The sequence below is a fragment of the Lepus europaeus genome, chromosome 7 (assembly GCF_033115175.1).
Source record: "Lepus europaeus isolate LE1 chromosome 7, mLepTim1.pri, whole genome shotgun sequence".
NCBI lineage: Eukaryota > Metazoa > Chordata > Mammalia > Lagomorpha > Leporidae > Lepus > Lepus europaeus.
The window spans coordinates 98,871,959-98,892,647 of NC_084833.1; the positions used below are offsets into that span (position 1 = coordinate 98,871,959).

A 20,689-nucleotide genomic window follows, 5' to 3' on the forward strand; every position below is an offset into this window, starting at 1 on the left:
CAATGTCCTGAAACATTCCATCTATTTTTGATAGTAGTTTCAAAGTTTCAGATCTTGTATTTAGGTCTTTAGTACATTTTGAATTATTAAGTTATTACATGATGGGAGATAGGTCTAGTTTTATTCTTCTGTGTGTTTATATACCCAATATTCCCAACACCATTGACTGAAAATACTGTCTTCCTTCCAATGCACATTCTTTATCTATGGATTCATCTTTCCCCCTTCCAATTCTGTATTTTTTTTTTTTTTGACAGGCAGAGTTAGACATGAAAGAGACAGAAAGGTCTTCCTTTTTGCCGTTGGTTCACCCCCCAAATGGCCGCTACGGCCAGCGCACTGTGCCGATCCGAAGCCAGGAGCCAGGTGCTTCCTCCTGGTCTCCCATGCGGGTGCAGGGACCCAAGCACTTGGGCCATCCTCCACTGCCTTCCCAGGCCACAGCAGAGAGCTAGACTGGAAGAGGAGCAACAGGGACAGAACTGGCGCCCCAACCGGGACTAGAACCTGGGGTGCTGGTGCCACAGGTGGAGGATTAGCCTAGTGAGCCGCAGTGCAGGCCAATTTCATTGTTTTAAATTAAGTACAAAAGACTCTTCTAACATGTCACCTGGAGGTCATTTTAACCACTGCTGTTTGGCAGCCAGTCTCTTGTGTGTCTCTTGAGCAATGACAAGGTGGATTCCCTTTTCTTCAGGAAGAGAAATCCATGGTTTGCTGCCTTTGCCAATAATGCAAATGTTGGAGGGCTGAGTGACAAACCTGTTTCATTGGCATCTTTTACATGAATCGCATCCGAAGAACAAGGATGTCTCTCTGTTCATGTACATTAATTCTTCCCAGCTTGGCATCGCTACTACTATGCACAGGTTATCAGCATCAAACTTGATGAAAGCAGTAATCCTGCAGTCTCCAGGTCAGTCTGAATGGTGTCACTCACCTTGATGAGGGGATCAGGGTAGATCAGGGGTCACCAGATGGGGGATTCCTTTGTGCTCACAAAGATCCTTCTCACTCTGCACTACTTTTACTTGCCCTCCTCAGATATAATAGCATGAACAGCAAAGCAACCCTTGGTGTCATAGATCAGATGGAAATTCTCTCCAGTCTTGTCAATGCTAATTATATCCATAAAACCAGCAGGGTAGATTATCAGTTTGGACTTTGCCATCAATCTTAATGAACAGCTGCATGAAAATTTTCTTCATCCTCTGTCAGCACATACTTAAGCCTGTTCCCTCAGAAAATGGTGAGAAGGAGACATTCTCAGCTTGTGGGGACCGGTGAATGGGCAAGGAGCAAGCAGAGCAGTCAGTTTATTCCACATCCAGTGCTTTCAAGCTGCTACTCCAGATGCTTCCTGGGACCATGAGCCATGGTTGTGCCATGAATAGAAAGAGCAGCAGTCTGTTCATTTTCTCTGAAACTGCATACACTTCTGGTTTTATAGAACTAGATGGCCCCCGGAGCTGAGGTTTGCTGCAGGTCTCCTGTTGATGTGTTTTAGTTGCTTCCATTGTAAAATATACCCCAAACTTAGATTCATCTCAAATCTGCCGTTGGTGTGTTATTCAGAATGACCTTGGGAAGCATCAAAAAAGGGACAGGTCAGACTACCTCTACAGGTCCTTTACTGGGGCTAGGGTATGCCCACGCACCTAGTCTTGTAGCCACCAATGTCATCAAGCTAGATCATATCCAGAGTCCACGACCCACTGAGAACAGTGCAACCTGGGGACAGGACTGAAGCCCACTCTTGTATGATCTGTCTGATACTGAGGTGGACTCGCAGCCTGAGGCCACTCCTACCTGCTGCTGGTGATACTCATTGGGATATGAGACTCATCAATTGGGGCCACAGAATTCCACATGGCTCCGGAGCAAATCTAGAGACTCGATCAATAAGTAGTGACCTGGGGGCAGACACTGTTAGAATCTGCCCAAAGTTGAGTTTTACCAGCGTGGTACTGCCCTGTACAACCCCATGGTTCCTTTCTTCCTGCCCAAGATTAGAGAAGGAGTGCTAGAGGCAGCCCCTCAGCTGTTCAAGCAGGTACAAGGTGGGTAACACCTGAGTCTTGCACTCACCAGGCTGTTGTAGTCTTGTGGGGTACGTGCCGTGCCTTGTGGTTGCTGGTGGTGATACACACCAAAGCAAGTCTGTCTTGCAAGGACAGAAGTCTCTGCCTGATACAGCGGCCAGTCTACAGGCTCAGAATCTACAGATACTGGCCCAGGAATGGGGCCTGGTTAGGATCTTCCCAGGGTTGGGCTATACCATCCTGGCGCTGAGTGCCAATACTCAGTTTTGTGGTTCCTTGCTATCTTCCCAAAGTTGGTGGTGGAGGGGTAGGAAAGACATTTCCTTGGCCACACATACTAGCATTTAGCTTGGGTCTCACAGTCACCAGGCCCTATGAAGCCTTGGCTGTGTGTGCTAGGCCCTCTTGGCGCTGATGGTGATACATGCTCAGATGAGTCTGTCCTAGCAGAGTGCAGGTCTCTGCCTGATGCTGCAGCAAGTCTAGAGGCTCTATCTGCTCACAGTGCCCTGGGCTTACCGAGTGCTGGGTTTCACGAGAGTGGGCCTGGCTCTGAGCTCCTAGGCAAGGTCCTAAGTGCCCTCTCCTGCCTGACTCCACAGAGGCCAGAATCTCCTCTTTCTGCGGGCAGTTGAGAGAGGCTCCCTGGCTGTGGAGCCTGCCAGTGCTCAGTGTGCAGGTAGAGGCTGGGAGGCAGGGGCCATGGGGCCCTGTCCAGCTGAATTTTATCTTAAACTTGAATCCCAGTGCCAAGTCCACTGAGATTAAGTTCCGCACTTGGTTCCCTCTGCCTACTCCAGTGGGCACATCTCTCTCCATGTTGTACTACTTAGGGCCAGGGGAGGAGAGACTTGAGGACCTCTGTCCATTCTGCTTTCTTCAATGTTATTTTTCTTATTATACTAAAGCCAGGTACTGCGTTCTTTCATCTGGTTTCTGTAGCCCTGTGATGATGACCTGATGCAGGCAAAGCTGTTCACACTGGTGTCTTGGTAGAGACTGTTGCCAGAGTATCTTATTCAGCTGCCATCTTTCTCCATCATCCTACGTGGTTTTAAACCACTATGTTTGGGAACAGTTTGTTACTCTGCAGTAGAAAATTAACACCCAGAGGATTTTACATTAGGTTTCAGTTTCCTCATCTGTAAAGTTGTCATTAGAGCATCTTCTTCCTAAGTTTATTAGAACATGTCTGACCTATGGTATGTGATCAATAATTGGCAGTTATTTTTATAAACTCTTCTGCATTCTGATCATTCTTTTTAGTCTCTTAAAGCCTTATTGTAGTTGCACATTCATTATTCACACTTTTATTGTAAAATTCCTTCTTTGCCTTTCAAATAATTTTTTTTTAAAAAAATAGAGTTACAGAGAGAGAGAGCACTTCTATCTGCTGATTCACTCCTCAAATGGCCAGATTTGCCGTAGTTAGGCCAGGCCAAAGCCAGGAACCAGGAGTTTCTTAGGGGTTTCACCCATGCGTGCAGGGGCCCAAGGATGTGGGCCATCTTCCGGATGCTTTCCATTGCATTAGTGCTCCCCGTGCATAAACAGAGAGCTGGATCAGAAGTGGAGCAGCTGAGGTTTGAACTGGCACCCATATGGGATGCCAGCACTGCAGGCAGCGACTTAACCCACTGCATCACAGCACCGGCCCCATCTCTCATTTCTTTTGTCTGATCTGAAAACACCTAGAATGTACTCATCCAAATTCATGGTCTAAGCAGCAACAGGTGGGCCTTTTGAAGGCTTATTTTGTTCTGTCCAGGAAGCCTCTCGTTTGCTGAGCTTGTTGGCCTTCTCTACAGTCATCTGCAGCCAAGGAGGGGCTGGTGTACTTACGCATGGCCATGCTTTAGAGTCACTCTGCTTCTTCTCAGCTCGGGTGTCCCATATGCCAGGTACTTGAGGTGGACATTGCAGAGGATGGTGACAACCTGGAGCCAGCATTACTTCTGAAATACTATAGTCCCCACTGCCCAAGGCATCATAACTCTCTTCCCTTTCTTCTGTCCCTACCATTGTTATCCCTTGTCTGAATGATCACAATGGCTTCCTGCATAGTCTCCAGGTTCCAAACTTCCCTCTCCCTCAAATCACCCCCAGTATTGCAGTTGGAATAGTCCTCTCTAAGTTTACATTTGACTCTGTCACTTCTCTTCTCTGAACACTTGAACATGATTTAAAAGACCTTGTAAGACCTTGTGTCTGTCTACCCCCTGGTCCTACCTCCCCACAATATCCATTTGCGGTTTTCAAATGTGTTAATCTCTTTCTGGTCTCCTGAGCTTTGCACGTAATTTTCTCTCTGCTTCAGGCCATGTAATGTACAAAACACACCAAAACATCAGGACCATAAAAACCCCACAATTCTCTCATTCCAGGCTGGCTGGGGCTGCATAAAATCCCACTATTCACTGATGGATAGCACGATGGCTATGTCTTCTTGTTACATTGCAGATGACTGACCTGGGGTGATAGGCGGGGTTTGGGGAGTTACACAGAAATTTGGCTTCTAGGCATTAAAAGGCATGTCCACATTATATTCTGAGGTTAAAAGTCAAGAGCAATTAGAAGTGGAGGGAAAGAAGGCTAGATTTCTGTGAACTCAGACTACCACCCAGCCCAGACCCTTCCTCTGAACACCAGACCTGGGAAGCCCATTGCCAACTGGGCACGTCTACTTGCTGGTCCTACAGGCTCTGCAGACTCCACAGGTTCATAACCAAACCTGTCATGGGCTCTCCCAGGCCTTCCTCCCCACTGGCACTCACTCTCTTGGTGAGTTAATGGGGCCATGAACCACTAAGCCTCTGAGCCAGCTACCTGGAAGCTGCCCTGTGCCTCCCTCTGAACTTGAGTCAGTCATTTACTACATCCTGTAGATTTTGCTTGCTCTTTCTGGCCAGTCCTTCCCTTTCTGTTCATACTATCCCTGCCTGGGTTCGGATGATTGACATCACCTTCTGAGTTTCCCCAGAGTTGCTCTGCTTCCAGATGCATATTTGTCATAAATGCTAATTAACATCTTTGGTAAATACTAAACTGTGCTGTCTAAAATTCTTTTATGACTCCTTTGGTCTGTAAGATGGGTTCCCAGATCTTTGCCATTGCCTACAGGGACCCTGAGGAAATACTTCTGTTTTCCTCTGCAGCCTCACCTTTTTTTTTAAATTTAATTATTTATTTATCTCATAAATATAACATTAGGAACATAGTAATTCTTCCCACTATACCTGGCCTCCCACCCACTCTCCCCCGTTTCTCCCCTCTCTCCTATTTAGTCTGAGAAAGAAAAAGAAATAGAAAGAAAGCAAAAAATATGGAATAGAATAAAAAAAACTAAGAGCACACTGTTCCTTAACAGTCTATACAAGGGCTGTTCTGCGTTGTTGCTTCTCGAAGGTGATTTTGCTTTTTTCCCCCTTTCCTCTTTGCCGTTACTTTCTCTCCCTCTTTCCTTTTGGAAACTTAATTGTCTTGAAAGAAGAACCCAAGGATGAAATATCTTTTGTGGGCTCTTACACATAACTATAACTTATGAGACATAATAATATCTTCCATTTAATACATTAAAAAGAAGTGATTCTTGAACAAGTTTTACTATTAAGTCTCATGGTATAACTCTTTGGGGACAGAGGTCCTGCATGGGAAGTAAGTGCATAGTGACTTTGTTTATTTAATAAATAACACTTTTCTGTATGACATTAGTGATCACCCAAGGCTCTTGACATGAGCTGCCTTGGCTATGGAAACCTTTTGGATCCACTAGCTTGATAAGGCCATAAGCAATGTGGAAGTTCTTTCCTCCTTTCAGAGAAAAATACATCCTTCTTTGGTGGCCACTTCTTTCCACTGGGGTTTCACCTACAGGTCTCCTTTATGTAGGACAATTTTTGCCCAATGTCTTGGCTTTCCATTTCTGAAATGCTCCCCCTGGGCTTTCCATCCAGACTGGAGTGACTTAAGGGCTGATTCTGGGGTCAGAGTGCTACTTAAAGTGATTATCATTCTATGAGTCTGCTGTGTGGACTGCTTCCCATGTTGGAGCCTTTACTCTTTTTTAATTCTGTCTATTATTGTTTCCAAACACTTGGTCCTATTTATATGGTATTATATTATATAATTATATACTATATATTATATATTATATGATATAATACTTGATCCTATCTATATGATCACTTTACCACATAGTCCTATCCATTTGATCTTTATAACACTTAAGCTGCTGTTTTTATCAGCCAGCTTAAGGGATTTTGGAGTCGTATGGCAAGTTGTTAAGCTGTACCCTTAGAAGTAAGTCCATAGGAAAGTATGTAGGACTATACTGCTTTGCAATTATGAACTTCATAAATTTCACAATTACAACTTCGGGATCTTGGTAATTTTTCCCACTGCACCCACCCACACTCCCACTCTCCCTTACTCTTCCTTTTTTAATTTCACTTATTCTTTACTAAGATCTATTTTCAATTAGCCTAATACATGTGTGATTAAGTCCATGTTAAGTATAGAGTTTGATTCATATGGGAGAGAAAAAATAAGGAAAATACTATAAAAATATAAACAAAAATATAGGATAAAAAGCTGTTCCTCGGGGCTGGCGCTGTGGCACAGTGGGTTAATGCCCTGGCCTGAAGCACTGGCATCCCATATGGGCACCAGCTTGCTCGCTCTCTCTCTCTCTCCCCTTCTATCCTCTCTCTCTCTCTCTGACTTTCAAATAAATAAATCTTAAAAAAAAAACTGTTCCTCAACAGTCAAGAGAAGGGCTGTTGAAACTCATTGCTTCTCAAAGTATCAATTGCATTTCTATGTGTTGCTTTTTAGGTGCTCTATTAACACAGGTCTGGTAGAACATACAGAGTTTATCCCTTTGGGGCTGGCTTATTTCACTAAGTGTGATGTTTTCCAGTTTGATCCATTTTGTTGCAAATGACCGGACTTTGTGGTATTTTTTTCTGCTATGTAGTATCTCATGGTCTACATATCCCATAACTTCTTTATCCAGTCTTCAGTTGATGGGCATTTGAGTTGCTTCCATGTCTTTGCTATTGTGAATTGAGCTGCAATGAACATGGGAGTGCAGATAGCTCTTTCATGTGTGAAGCCTCACTTTTGCCTACATTCCTCTCACACCCACCGTCCAGCCATGACGAGCTCTGTACTACAGTGCTGTTCCTGTGAGCACCCCTACCCACCAATCCTATTTCTATTTCTACCATTTCTGCCTGGAAAGTCCTTTCTTTCCAGTATTGAGCCCATTCACATGGAACCTAGCATCTTAAAAGAAAGTCTTGAAAGAGTGTCTAGTACCCAGTTTAGACACAGAAGCTTGCTGAAGCCTTTCTCGACTACTTCCCCATCCTATTCCTCTCCGCCCCCAGGAGACCACTTACATGGGAGAGTTCTCACGGCAGCTGTGACTGGCTGGCCAGGGGTAGGGGCTGGGGACGAGGCCTGAGCTTGTTAGCGGGGGCATGAACAATTTAATCTGGGTGGAAATTGTTGGTGGAAGAGGTGGGGGTCCAAGATGAACTCTGCCTTGGATTTGGCACTGCACTTTGGCCCTTGCCTATGTGAGGCTGGAAGAGAGGAGGCTGGAAGGAATCCAGGTGAGGGCAGCAAAGGAGGCAGGCAGGTCTGGCCCCGGGGACTGTCCGTGCTTCCTGTTTTCGGGTTTGTGGAAATCTCAACGTGACTGTGATGGGGCCAGTGAAGAGAAAGTGAGAGACAGGTTGAGTGTGGGCTGCAGAGAGACTTGGAGGAGGGGAGGCCAGGGCCGAGGCTGGGTGGGAAGGGGTGGGTGTCGCCCTTGAAGACTCTTTGCTGGGGCTAGTTGACGTTAAGGCTTGTGCCTCCTACAGTACCCCTCCAGATTCCTACCTTTAGATGCCTTGGAGAAGCGAAGGTGTGGAGAAGAGACACGCCCTCACCCCTGTCCTGCCTCCAGCCACTTGGCCATACTGCAGAGGCCTCAGCCCCATTTCCGCACAACAGACAGCCTTGTCTTGTGAGCAAATGGGAGACAATTGAGTATAAAAAATAAAGTCTGTGTGAGCATGTGCTCCCGCTGCTGGCTCAGAGGGGATGTGGTGGGCGCCATGGGCCCTCGGCGGGGGCTGCCTGCGCTCTGTTCCTCTGGGACTCGCTCCTGCAGCGCCCGTGGTGCTGTGCCAAACATGGCATTTTGATTTAACCAGTTCAAAAAAGGAGTGAACTTCTCCTGAAAAGTTTCACTTAATTGGAAACATGCATTCTGGCAAAGACACAAGGAGAAATTCTTGGTACAACGCCCAGAGGAAAGGCCAGCCTACCAAGCGCTGGGGGACCGAGGAGGCTGGATGGCGGGAGCCTGGGAATTTAGACCGCTGCAGCACCTGCATGGGCCCTCATGCATTCAGGCAGGCAGGTAGGTAGCTGCTGAGTAATGCCACAGATCTGGACGGAAAGGTAGGAGAGAGCTTTGTACACGAAAGAGGCAGGGAGGACTGAGAAAGGGAATAATTTTCCTTAGAGCTGTAGCAACTTTTTTCCTATGAAAAAATGTGACTTGGACTGATGCCATGGCAGTAACTCCCAATAGACCTCGTATTGTGCTGGGGCAAGTAGGTGATGCATGGTGTGTCCACGTGGTGGTAGTGTGGACGGAAGGTGGGTTTCTCCACCACTTACTGACAAGTTTCTTAACTTTTCAAGGCATAGAGATAAGTTGGGGACATAGCTGCCTACCCAGGCAGCTGTGAAGAGGCTCTGAAAAGCTACTTATAAAATGTACCCAGCACAGTTAGGTACACTGCACGCTGTGGCTCAATAGGCTAATCCTCCGCCTGTGGCGCCGGCACCCTGGGTTCTAGTTCCAGTCGGGGCGCCGGATTCTGTCCCGGTTGCCCCTCTTCCAGGCCAGCTCTCTGCTATGGCCTGGGAGTGCAGTGGAGGATGGCCCAAGTCCTTGGGCCCTGCACCCACATGGGAGACCAGGATAAGCACCTGGCTCCTGCCTTCAAATCGGCGCAATATGCTGGCCATTGGAGGGTGAACCAACGGCAAAGGAAGACCTTTCTCTCTCTCTCTCTCTCTCTCTCTCTCTCTCTGTCCACTCTGCCTGTCAAAAAATATAAATAAAAAAATAAAAAAAGGGATAACCTTGCAGGTAACTGTTTGTAAGATGGTGTTGATCAGCTAATGAAGGGAGGGGAGAGGCTACCACACCAGGCCTTGGAGGTCCCTGGGCTATTGTGTTCAGGAAGCTGTGTGGCCCTCTGTGGGCCTCTGAGGATGCTCGCCATGGGGCTCCCCATGTAGCCATGCATGGCTGTGCCTGTCACCGCTCCTGACCTTACTCTCGGAGCTCTGGCCTGCTCTCCAGATGCCCGTCTCTGTCCTCTGGTGCTGATCGGACTGTTCCCAAAGACTTGGGGCCTTTAGTCTGCCTTCTCTGACTGCTCCCTTCCTCCTGAAGTTGTAAGAAGCTTCAAGGATCCATTCTGGGGACGCAATCTCTGTTGGAATAGAAGGCTCTGCAGTAGCAGCTGGCCTTTTCCAGTATGACTCCATCCTTGGATTTGAGAGTTCTGTGGTGATGAAGAGCCAGGCTTGTGGATCTCTGTGTCTCTCCTTCTCTGTAACTCTTCCTTTCAAATACTAAATCATTTTTAAAAAAGAAAAAAAAAGAGCCAGGCTTGGGAACCCAGGCAAGAATTCTGATCCTGGCTCACTAGCTGTGTGCCTTTGGGAAAGTCTCTCAACTCCTCTGAACTTGGGTTTCTCGAACTGCAAAATAAGAATAACAACCATCTCATGGTGAAAATGATTTGATTAGGATCTAGCATTGTGAAATAGCCAACAAATGGTACCTATGAAAAAGAATATGCTTATATGTAGATGCATGAATTTATACACAGACACACAAACATGTAACCCACTGCTCTCCAATGCTCCTCTTCATCCCTAGGGTTGCAGAAGACTCTCACAGACTCAAGAGCCAGGTCACTTAGTTGGGATGCTGGCACTCCCTCTAACCAGCTGAGTGGCCCTGGAGAAGCCACCTTATGTGGCTGGTTCTATTTGCTACAAACTGAAAGACCAAGAGCACTGTGCCAGAGTGCACAGGGGATGAGAAGCAAGGATCCCCATAGGTTGTCAAGACTGAGCTCCAGGAAGAGTGGTGGGGGAAGGGAGCTGCTGCCTTCTGACTCAGTTTCTCCTCCTCTAGCTTCTTGGGTCAGAATGACCACATAGAGGATGAGAGAGGGTCCTCTCCTGTCTGCCGTGACTCTGAGCCCAAGGCTGCTGCCAGACTGAGGCTGGTTGGTTGTTTCTTCTTGCTTTTCTTTTTTTTTTTTTTTTTGTTTTAAGATTTACTTATTTCTTTGAAAGGCAGAGTTACCAAGAGGGAGGGAGAGAGAGAGATCTCCCATCTGCTGGTTCACTCCCCAAATGGCCACAATGGCCAGGGCTGGGCCAGGCCAAAGCAAGGAGCTTCATCCAGGTCTCACACATGGGTGAAGGGGCCCAAGCATTTGAGCCTTCTTCTGGTGCTTTCCCAGGCACATGAGCAGGGAGCTGGATTGGAAGTGGAGCAGCCAGGACTTGAACTGGTAGCCATATAGGATGCTGGCACTGGAGGTGGTGGTTATACCCACTATACCACAGTGCTGGCCTCCAGTTGCTTCTTAAGAGTTATGAGCGGCCGGCGCCGTGGCTCAACAGGCTAATCCTCCGCCTTGTGGCGCCGGCACACTGGGTTCTAGTCCCGGTTGGGGTGCCGGATTCTGTCCCGGTTGCCCCTCTTCCAGGCCAGCTCTCTGCTATGGCCCGGGAAGGCAGTGGAGGATGGCCCAAGTGCTTGGGCCCTGCACCCGCATGGGAGACTAGGAGAAGTACCTGGCTCCTGGCTTCGGATCAGCGGGGTGCGCCGGCCGCAGCGGCCACTGGAGGGTGAACCAATGGCAAAAAGGAAGACCTTTCTCTTTGTCTCTCTCTCTCACTGTCCACTCTGCCTGTCAAAAAAAAAAAAAAAAAAAAAAAAAGAGCTCCTGCCCAGGTGTCAGTCACTTCCCAGATAAAGGCAGGGTCCTCTGGGCTCATAGGAGGCAGCTGTGTGCTGGGAATGGGCTCCTACCACTTGGATCAGGCCCTAAGGGCCACAAGAACCCTGATTTTTAAAAAATATTTAAAAGCCAGAGTTACAGAGAGCGGAAGAGACAGAGGTCTTCCATCTGCTGCTTCACTCCCCAAATGGCTGCAAGCCAGGAGTTTCTTCCTTGTATCCCACTTGGGTGGCAGGGATCCAAGCAGTTGGGCCATCTTCTGCTTTCCCAGGCACATCAGCAGGGAATTGGATTGGAAGTGGAGCAGCTGGGACTCGAACCAGCACCCGTATGGGATGCTGGCACCGCAGGCATAGGCTTAGCCTGCTAAGCCGCAGCGCCTGCCCCAGGAACCCTGATTCTTGAGTTGGATTTTGGGACTCTAGTTTTACCACATGGATGGAAACCCAGGCCCTGGGAAAGTAAGAATAAACTAAGGTTGAGGTGCAGGGATAGCATGATACAGCATAGCATGAGCTCACAGAAAGGCAAGAGGGTGGTGCCAGAGCACTTGCAGAGGTTCATGAAAAACACAATCAAAAGACAAGTTCACTTTGGGGCACAATCTTGGATTCACACATAGTCTTTCCATAACCTGTATTTTCCATGAACTTTTTGAGATTTTCCCCTCTGCCCAATATGTGTGTTAAAGCCTGTGTGCTGGCATTGCACTTAGCATATTACGCATACTCTTACTTGTATCCTGCAACAGTCCTAGGATGTCAGATCTGCTTTAGATCCCTTTTTTTTTTTTTTGTATTTTTAAAACTTATTTTCATTGGTTTGAAAGTCAGAGAGAAAGAGAAACAGAGAAAGATCTTCCATCTGCTGGTTCACTCCTCAAGTGCCCGCAACACCTGAGGCTGGGCCAGGCTGAAGCCAGGAGCCCAGGTCTTCCACGTGGGCTGCAGGGACCTGTGTGTTTGTACTGTCATCTGCTGTCTCCCAGCAGCAGGATCCAGTCCTTGAACCCAGGCACTCTGTCTGATGTGAGATGTAGGTATCTATGAAGCAGTTTACCCACTGTGCCAACTGCCTACCCCACCATCTCATTTTAGACCTAGAAAGATTAAGGTTGAGAGCTCAAGTGAGTTGCCCAATGTTACCCAAATAGTAAGGCCTGGTATCAGGATTTGAATCTAGGTCTTTGTGATTTCATAGCATAAGCTATGAGATGTCCAAGGGATATTTAATTCTCTGAAGCCATTTCAGTGATAGCTTCTCATGTGGAAGCACTACTTCCCTCACTTTATGAGAATGGAGACCCAGATGTCTCCAAGGATTCCCTTCATCTCACATCAAAGCTGTCTGAGTGTAGTCCCTCATCCTGTCCACCTGACCTGGGAGAGCTGCCTGGACTTCCTCCTGGATGGGACATGCACAAGTGGAATGTGTGGTCCCTGTGTGACTAAAGACTGAATTATTAAAGACCTATTTATTTTGAAAGAGTTAGAGAGAGCGAGATGTCCTTCATCTTTTAGTTCACTCCCGCAAGTGGCCCATAACAACCAGTTCTGGGCCAGGCTGAAGCCAGGAGAAGACAGGAGCTTCATCTGGGTCTCCCACATGAGTGGCAGGGGCCCAAACACTTGGACCATCTTCCACTGTTTTTCCCCAGGCTGTTAGCAGGGAACTGGATCAGAGGGGGAGCCACTGGGACACGAACCGGCGCCTATAAGGGTTACCAGCACTACGCCACAATGTCACCCTCAACACTTAATTATTATCAATAACATTGACCACTTCTGTCTGCTTAGTAAAAGAAATTTTATGTCAAGTGGAAGCATGAAATTTAGAAGGGATTTGTTTAATGTGATACTGTGTTAAGGGAGCCATTTCAACTCACTGGAGGTATGAAAAACATTTTGCGTTTAAGCAAATAGGTCTCATGAGTCCACTGGTAATTAAGTAACCCCAAATTTATGGTTGGTAGGTCTCCTTGGATGAAATTGGAAGTATCACAGCAAGCTTGTTAGATTATGACACATTAAAAGAGGAATGTGAACTATTTACTAAAGCAACAGGCGATGATGAAATAGCTTGGGGCTTGATACTTGAAGATGAGAATGAAAAACTTGAACAAACACAAGCCCTACTTTCTGCTCTCTCGCAATATTTGTTAATATCTGTTACAAAGGTTGAGGAGTCCACCCAGAGAATTTGTATAAAAATATAGTTAGACAACTAGATGGAAGTGTACAGGAGAACCAAGGAGAAGTGTGAGATACCTTTAGAATGTCAGGAAGTCTTCCTTTTCAGAACGCGTGGGCAAGGAGTTTAGAGTGTATTTAGGGCTAAGATGCCATGTGCATATACTGGCCCCCATTTAAGATTTATTTATTTGAAAGGCAGAATTATAGAAAGCGAGGGAGAGACAGAGATCCTCTATCCTCTGGTTTACTTCCCAAGTGGCCTCAACAGCCAGGGCTAGACCAGACCAAAGCCAGGAGCCTGAGTCTCCCACAGAGGTGGCAGGGGTCCAGGCACTTGAGCCATCTTCTGCTGCTTTCCCAGGCACATTAATAGGAAGCTAGATGAGAAGTGGAGCAGCCGGGCTTTGAACTGGTACACATATAGGATGCTGGCTTTATACGTGGCAACTTAACCCGCTGCCTCCTACTGAGTGTAGTGAATGGAGTCATTCCCAAGCCTGTTTGTCATCATTGTATCCAGGCTGTTTAAGCAATGTAATTTCAGGTCTTCACATGAAAAAGTGCCATCTGGTTTATCTCGGAGTAGACATATTTGTAAATAAAGCAAGATTCCTCTAGACCAACCCGGAGAACATGGGTGATAGGATTACTCTGCACAGCACCCCCGGCTCTCCCAGTCGCCCTGGCTGTTTGAATCTTCCCTGCTGAAGACCCAGTCATCAGGGTGCAGAGGCGTGCTGCTTGTGCCGTGCTCTGTCCAAATTTCTGACTGGCCTGTGTTTTAGGGTGCTAATTTGGGTGCTTTGTTATGAGCAATAGACCACCAAAGCATAGTGGAGTCTCCTACATGTTTAGGTGAAACAACGAATTCAGGATTTAAAATCAGTAGCAGCAATACTGCTATGCTGGCCCAAGCTGTGCAGGCCAGATACGATTGCTAAATTTGTCCCATAGGACACCAGTTTGAGACCTCAAGTTAGAGGAGGGGTAAATGGTAGGCAGTGGATGATAAATGGGACTCAGGAAAACCAGCACAGAGGGCAGAGTGGCAGGCACTGTGCTTAGTGTGCTACCAGAGCAGATTTTTAAGGAGTGAATATTAAGTAAGTGGAGGCTGTCATTGAGGGACCAGAGAACCTTCAACACTGCACTACGCTGGCTCCTTATGTACCATACACTCGGGCCTTTTGAAATCTACTCCAGAACACCACTCCAGTGATAATTACTCTTTAATTATTTGTCTTCAGCTTTAATGTGAAAGGGGCGGGGAGAGAGAATGAGAATGAATGAATGAGATATTACTGTGCCAGGGTCAGGCCAAAGCCAGGAACCCAGAACTGAAGCCAGGTCTCCCATAGGGGTGGCAGGGACCCGAGCACTTGAACTATCATTGGCTTCCTCCCAGGTGCACATTAGTAGTGCACATTAGCAGAAGCAGAGGAGCCGGGACTTGAACCCAGGCACTGCGACGTGTGACGCAGACATCTCAAGTGGTAACATAACAACCACTGTACCAAATGCTTGCCTCAGCTGCTTTAATTCGTGAGTACCTGGTATTTTCTCCTGGCAGAGGGTCCCACTTGCTTCATCCTTGCCTGGGTGCAGCTATGCCGAGTTCTCTCTGGCTGAGTTGTGAGAAAACACCACAATGGACAGGTCCCAGGCAGACATCATAAGGACCCTGGGCCGCAGCAAATCGAATCCACGTAGATAAGGCTGTGTGGACTCAGATGGAAATGTCCCAATCTTCTACATAGGCAAGCCTCCAGTTAGGGGTTGCTTGTTTCCAGTCAGCCCTAGGTTGGTGACATCCGTTTAGAGATTGCCCATCAGATAGAGTTAGTAAGGGAAATGGGTCACTGATAAACGCACCAAATACTGGAGCCAGAAGAGATCTGGTCACTCAGCTTTTTTTTTTTTTTTTAAAGATTTATTTATTTTAAAGTCAGAGTGACACACAGAAAATCAGAGATCTTCCATCTGTTGTTTCACTTCCCAAATGGCCACAGTGGCTAGGGCTGGGCTGGGCTGAAGCCGGGAGGCCAACACACCATATTTATCTTCTTTGTGGGATAAGGTCTCACATCCTCGGGCCATCATCTGCCACTTTCTCAGGTGCTTTAGCAAGGAGCAGGATCAGAAGCCTGGAGTAGCTGGGACTTAAATCAGCTCTCTGATGATGAAACACCAGCATTGCAAGCAGTGAATTATCCCACAACACTACAATACCAGCTCCAGGCTTCTCATCTCTTTAGACTGGGAAACAGGCTCAGAGAAAGTCCTGCAGAAAGTCACACAGCCGTTAGCAAACAATCAGAACTGCAGTTTGGCTTGATCTAACAGTTTTCAGAGCATAATTCCTATCTTCCTTCCTGGCTTCATAATATATGAAGATTCTGGTCTCTTCAAAGAAGGCCGCATTTTCCTGTGTCACACTTAGTATTCCTTTTCCTACCATCCTATCTTTGTAGGATGGTCGTGTTAATGTTCTACATAGTCTTTTTCAGCTCTGTTGCCTCTCAGTGAGGTGGGCTGATGTGGCCACACTTCTTCCAAAAGGACGTGGTTCTGGGAGCTGGTGTTGTAGCATAGCAGACTAAGCCACTGCTTATGATGCCGGCATCCCACATGGGTGCTGGTTTGAGTCCTGGCTGTGCCACTTCCAATTCAGCTCCCTGCTGATGCACTTGGGAAAGCAGCAGAAGATGGCCCAAGTCTTTGGGCCCCTGCACCCATGTGAGAGACCTTGATGAAGCTCCTGGCTCCATGCCTGGCCATTTGGGGAGTGAGCCAGTGGATAGAAGAACTCTGTCTCTATCTCTTTTTCTCACTCTCTTTCTCTGTGGCTCTGCCTTTCAAACAGATTAAAAACAAAAAGCTGGTTCTAGCTCTACTTCCCATTTATCACTTCTTTGACTCTGGCGGTCAGTCCATTAGCTGGTCAGTGGTCAGTAATTCTTTCCCAAACCTGGGTAGGAAGAGACTCAGAAACATGGCTGCGTTATCAATGAGTGCTTGGATTACAGGGTTAAGCAGAGTGGGAGCCATCACTCTGTTGTGTGCGAGAAAACAGGGAAGTGGTCAGATCGAGAGAGTTCTCTGGTACAAATGTGATGGGTGACAGCACACCTGTGAAAGACACTGAGGCAGAACCCAGAGAGGCCAAAAAGAAGCCAAGAAGTCCCCTCGGGGCTCCCCGATGCCCATTCTGTGCCCACAGGGCCTGGCTGATGACCTCTGTACTTGAACCAGCTGCTGCTTATAACCAGCTGACTTGGAAGACACAGCACCTTACCTTAACCAACTCCTGGCCCATCAGTGGAGGTTGGACATGTCACTGGATGCCTGTAGATTCCCATTTAGTGTTTCTGGAAAGGGACTGGGTGGCTTATTTTAAAAGACCCCGCTTCATGACTTTGAAGAACAGCCAAGGCCAAGGACATTACCCTGAAGAACAAAGTCCCAGATCCTGGCTGTTCCACATGGCTTGGTCTCTGCCTTCCACACTTGGTCTCTGCCTGTCTCATTCCCCTAACCTCTCCTCAAGTCCTACCTCTTATACTTTTTTTTAAAAAAATATTTATTTTTAAAAGGCAGAGTTGCAGAGAGAGAGAGAGATTGATCTTCCATCTGCTGGTTCACTTCCCAAATGGCCTCAACGACTGGAGCAGTGCCCATTCAGAGGGAGATACTTTTTAAATATAGCAGGGTGGGCATGTGTAGATGGGGGACCCGGTCTCCTGCCAGGACCAGAATCAAACTCCCTGTGAGGTGCCTCAGGCCTCCCTCAGTGGGTATATTGTTTGCTTCTCAAGGGGCTGAGCCAAGCCAAAAGCAATTCTAGAACATAGATTCTAGCATGGAACTAACACACAGTCTGGTTTCCATACAGGAGACTTCCCTCGACCCCAAGGGTTGAAGCTTAGGGAGAAGTAGGTTATTCTCAGGGTCCAGCCCAGGTTTGCCCCACCTCCTTCCCCTGTCTTCTTCCACTTCCCCTGGAGTCTTCATGTGTTCCCACAGGGAGGACCTCACTCGTCCACTCCCAGTCTGAGTCACTCAGGGCGTCTGCATGTCTGTGCAGGGCTGGATGGCTCTTCTGGCAGAACTGTGGGGGAGGCTCTGGTGTCCAGGATGGGACCCCTCGCATACTTTTTCTTCAACTTTTTTTTGGTATGTAACTTAATAGTTAATGTAAATCTGTCCTCAAGGACAGCTATTTCAGGGGAACCGGCTAGTACCATCTTCATTTTAAGCCCAAACAAGAAAGAAAATATTTCCCTAATTAGTAAGATACCTTCTGTTTCCCCAGCGCTGTGGGCACGAGTTAGGGTCCAGAGCAGCCTGTGGTTTTTGTCCAGCTCTGTGGCAGCTTCCTGTAGTATAGAAGAAGCTGTGGCCAGTGCTGTGGCTCAATAGGCTAATCCTCCACCTGCAGCGCTGGCACACCGGGTTCTAGTCCCGGTCAGGGCACCGGATCCTGTCCCGGTCACTCCTCTTCCTGTCCAGCTCTCTGCTGTGGCCAGGGAGTGCAGTGGAGGATGGCCCAAGTGCTTGGGCCCTGCACATGCATGGGAGACCAGGAAAAGCACCTGGCTCCTGGCTTCGGATCAGCGCGGTGCGCCGGCCGCAGTGGGCGGCCACTGAGGGGTGAACCAACCGCAAAGGAAGACCTTTGTCTCTCTCTCCCTCTCTCACTGTCCACTCTGCCTGTCAAAAAAAAAAAAAAAAAAAAAAAAAAAAAACAAAAAAAAAAAACAGCTGTAGCATCTTTTATGGTCTCTGTGACATCAGGAAGAGCACCCCACTTGCGTTACCGATTCTTGGGTCACTCTGCTTGTCTGCTACCCCCACCCCAAGTTTGCTTTTTAATGCTGCTTTCCCCATCAGTCTAGCTGCTCCTTCTGTGTTGAGTCTTGGTGCTTCTTTCCCTCACCACGCTGACTCCTATTTATTCTCTGCCTCGACATGACTGCACATTTTTGGTTCTCATACAGAGCTCTGCCAGCTCACCCTCTTACTGAGAGAATCTTCTGGGGCTGAAGGTGGCACCTCCACATTTCTTGGCTTCCCACTTCCTCCAAGCATTTCCCCTTTGCTCTTAGACACCACATAGGCCTCCATGGGCAGTGATCAGAGATAAGTTCAGGGGCTTGATGATGGATGAGTCATGGCTTAGTAGGGACCTAGAGAAAAAGGTATCAGGGCCCAGAGAAGAATGAGGGGGACTTCGGCATGGTTGTATGAGTACATATGTGTACAGGCACACCCACTGATTCCCCTCACCCACAGTCATATTCTATCCAGTCGTAGCAAACACTGAATTAGAGAGTATGGACCCATTGCTCCTAAGGGGAAGACAGGGTTAGATTCCTGCAAGCCTCCACGTGTGTTTTCATTAACCTTGTTTTATGTATATTTCTGTTTAAGGATGCTTTATATAACGTTGATCAAATTGGGCTCAAGGCCAACAGCAGTTCTTGCTGAACCAGGCTCATCTGACTTGTCTTTTCTGCACAAGGCTCACCCTAGCCTTTTTGCCCAAGGCAGCAGGAAACAGCACTTCAGCACTATGCTTGGGGCCATTTAAAGAGCAAAATCATTAACAAAAACGCAAAAATGTGAAAAATGTGGCACTAAGTATACCGTAGGCAGGACACTTGTTTACCGTGTGAAACAAGTACAGCATGAAGGCGGGGTGCTGGTCACCTTGTTCCCTTCAGTTGGGAATGTGAGCATCTGGTGACTTGAATTTTTCACTGCTCTACGCATATCTGCAAGTAACAACCAAATCACTTGAGCGTGGATTTTGGGGTCAAAATTTAGAAACAAATTTTAGCAAGTAGGCATATCTGCATAATGAGGATCAACTGTATGTATATTTGAAAACTGTGGATACTGTAACTCTATACCCTTGAAAGCACCTCTTAAGAATGAGCACTTTCTCCAACACAACCACATTACCATTCCCAGTCAGGAAGGCTGACTTTAATCCAATAATAGCATCAGTCATGCAGTTCTTGGTAAGACTCCTGTGATTTTATTGAAGAATATTTTTTAGATTTTTATTTGAAAGAGTGATGGCAGGAAAGAGAGAGCAAGCGAGCAAGTAAATGACCTTTCATCCACAGGCCACACTCAAATGGCCACAATGGCTGGAACTGAGCCAGGCAAACACCAGGAGCCTGGAATTCCATCTAGGTCTCCACATGGGTGACAGTGGTCCAAGGACTTGGGTCATCATCCAATGCTTTCCTAGGTGCAGCTGGATGGGAAATGGAGTAACCAGGACTTGAACCAGTGCTCCAGTATAGGATACTAGCTTTGCATGTGGCTTAACCCACAGCAACACAATACTAGCCCCTTCCTGAAGAATTTTAAGAAGTATTTTTGGGGGCTTAGAATCTAATCAAGGTTCACCCACACAGTGCATTAGTTATGTCTTTTTTGTCTCCTTTAATCTATAACAGTTTCATGCTTTTTTGTAAAAATGACATTGAATTTTTTTAAAAAAATTATGTTATGCAAATTTCATGTATTTCATATATTCAGATTTAGGAACATAATGAAATTTTCCCCCACCCTCCTTCCCATCCATGCTCCAATGCTTCCTCCTCCTCCCTCTCATATTCTCATTCTTATCTATTTTTCAGTTTATTTAATGATCATATAATTAAGCCTATACTAAGTAAAAGAGCTCAACAAATGGTATGAAGAAAAAAAAATTGTTGTTTGTTGATTTCAGTAAGAAAGCCATTCCAACTGGGGTGAGGTAAAACCTCATTGTGGTTTTGATTTGCATTTCCCTGATGGCTAGTGATCCTGAGCATTTTCTCAAGTGTCTGTTGGCCATTTGAATTTCCTCTCTTGAAAAATGCCTGTTGAAGTCCTTTGCCCATTTCTTAACCGGATTGTTTTTGTTGTTGTTGAATTTCTTGAACTCTTTTTTAGATTCTGGATGTTAACCTTTCAGCAGTTGCATAGTTTACAAAAATTTTTTCCTATTCTGTTGGTTGTTTCTTCATTTTGCTGGCTTTTTTTTTTGCAATGCAGAAGCTTCTTAGTGTGGTGTAATCCAATTTGTCAATTTTGGCTTTGATTGCCTGTGCTTCTGGGGTCTTTTCCAAGACATTTTTCTGCCAGTGTCTTGAGTTTCCCCAATGTTCTCTAGTAATTTGATGGTATCAGGCCGTAGAGTTAGGTCTTTGACCCATTTTGAGTGGGGTTTGTGGAAGGTGTTAAGTATGAGTCTAGTTTCAAACTTTGGCTTGTGGAGATCCAGTTTCTCCAGCACCATTTGTTAAAGAGACTGTCCTTGCTCAAGGGATTGATCTTTTTTTGTTTTTTTTTTTTTTTTTTTTTTTTGACAGGCAGAGTGGACAGTGAGAGAGAGAGACAG

The 20,689-nt window shown here is 46.7% G+C and overlaps 1 pseudogene; it reads right to left on the reverse strand.

Annotated features, from left to right (window-relative positions):
- Positions 1-780: 780 nt before the first annotated feature.
- Positions 781-8,032, reverse strand: LOC133763901 (small ribosomal subunit protein eS4-like; annotated as a pseudogene).
- Between the last annotated feature and the right edge of the window lie 12,657 nt (positions 8,033-20,689).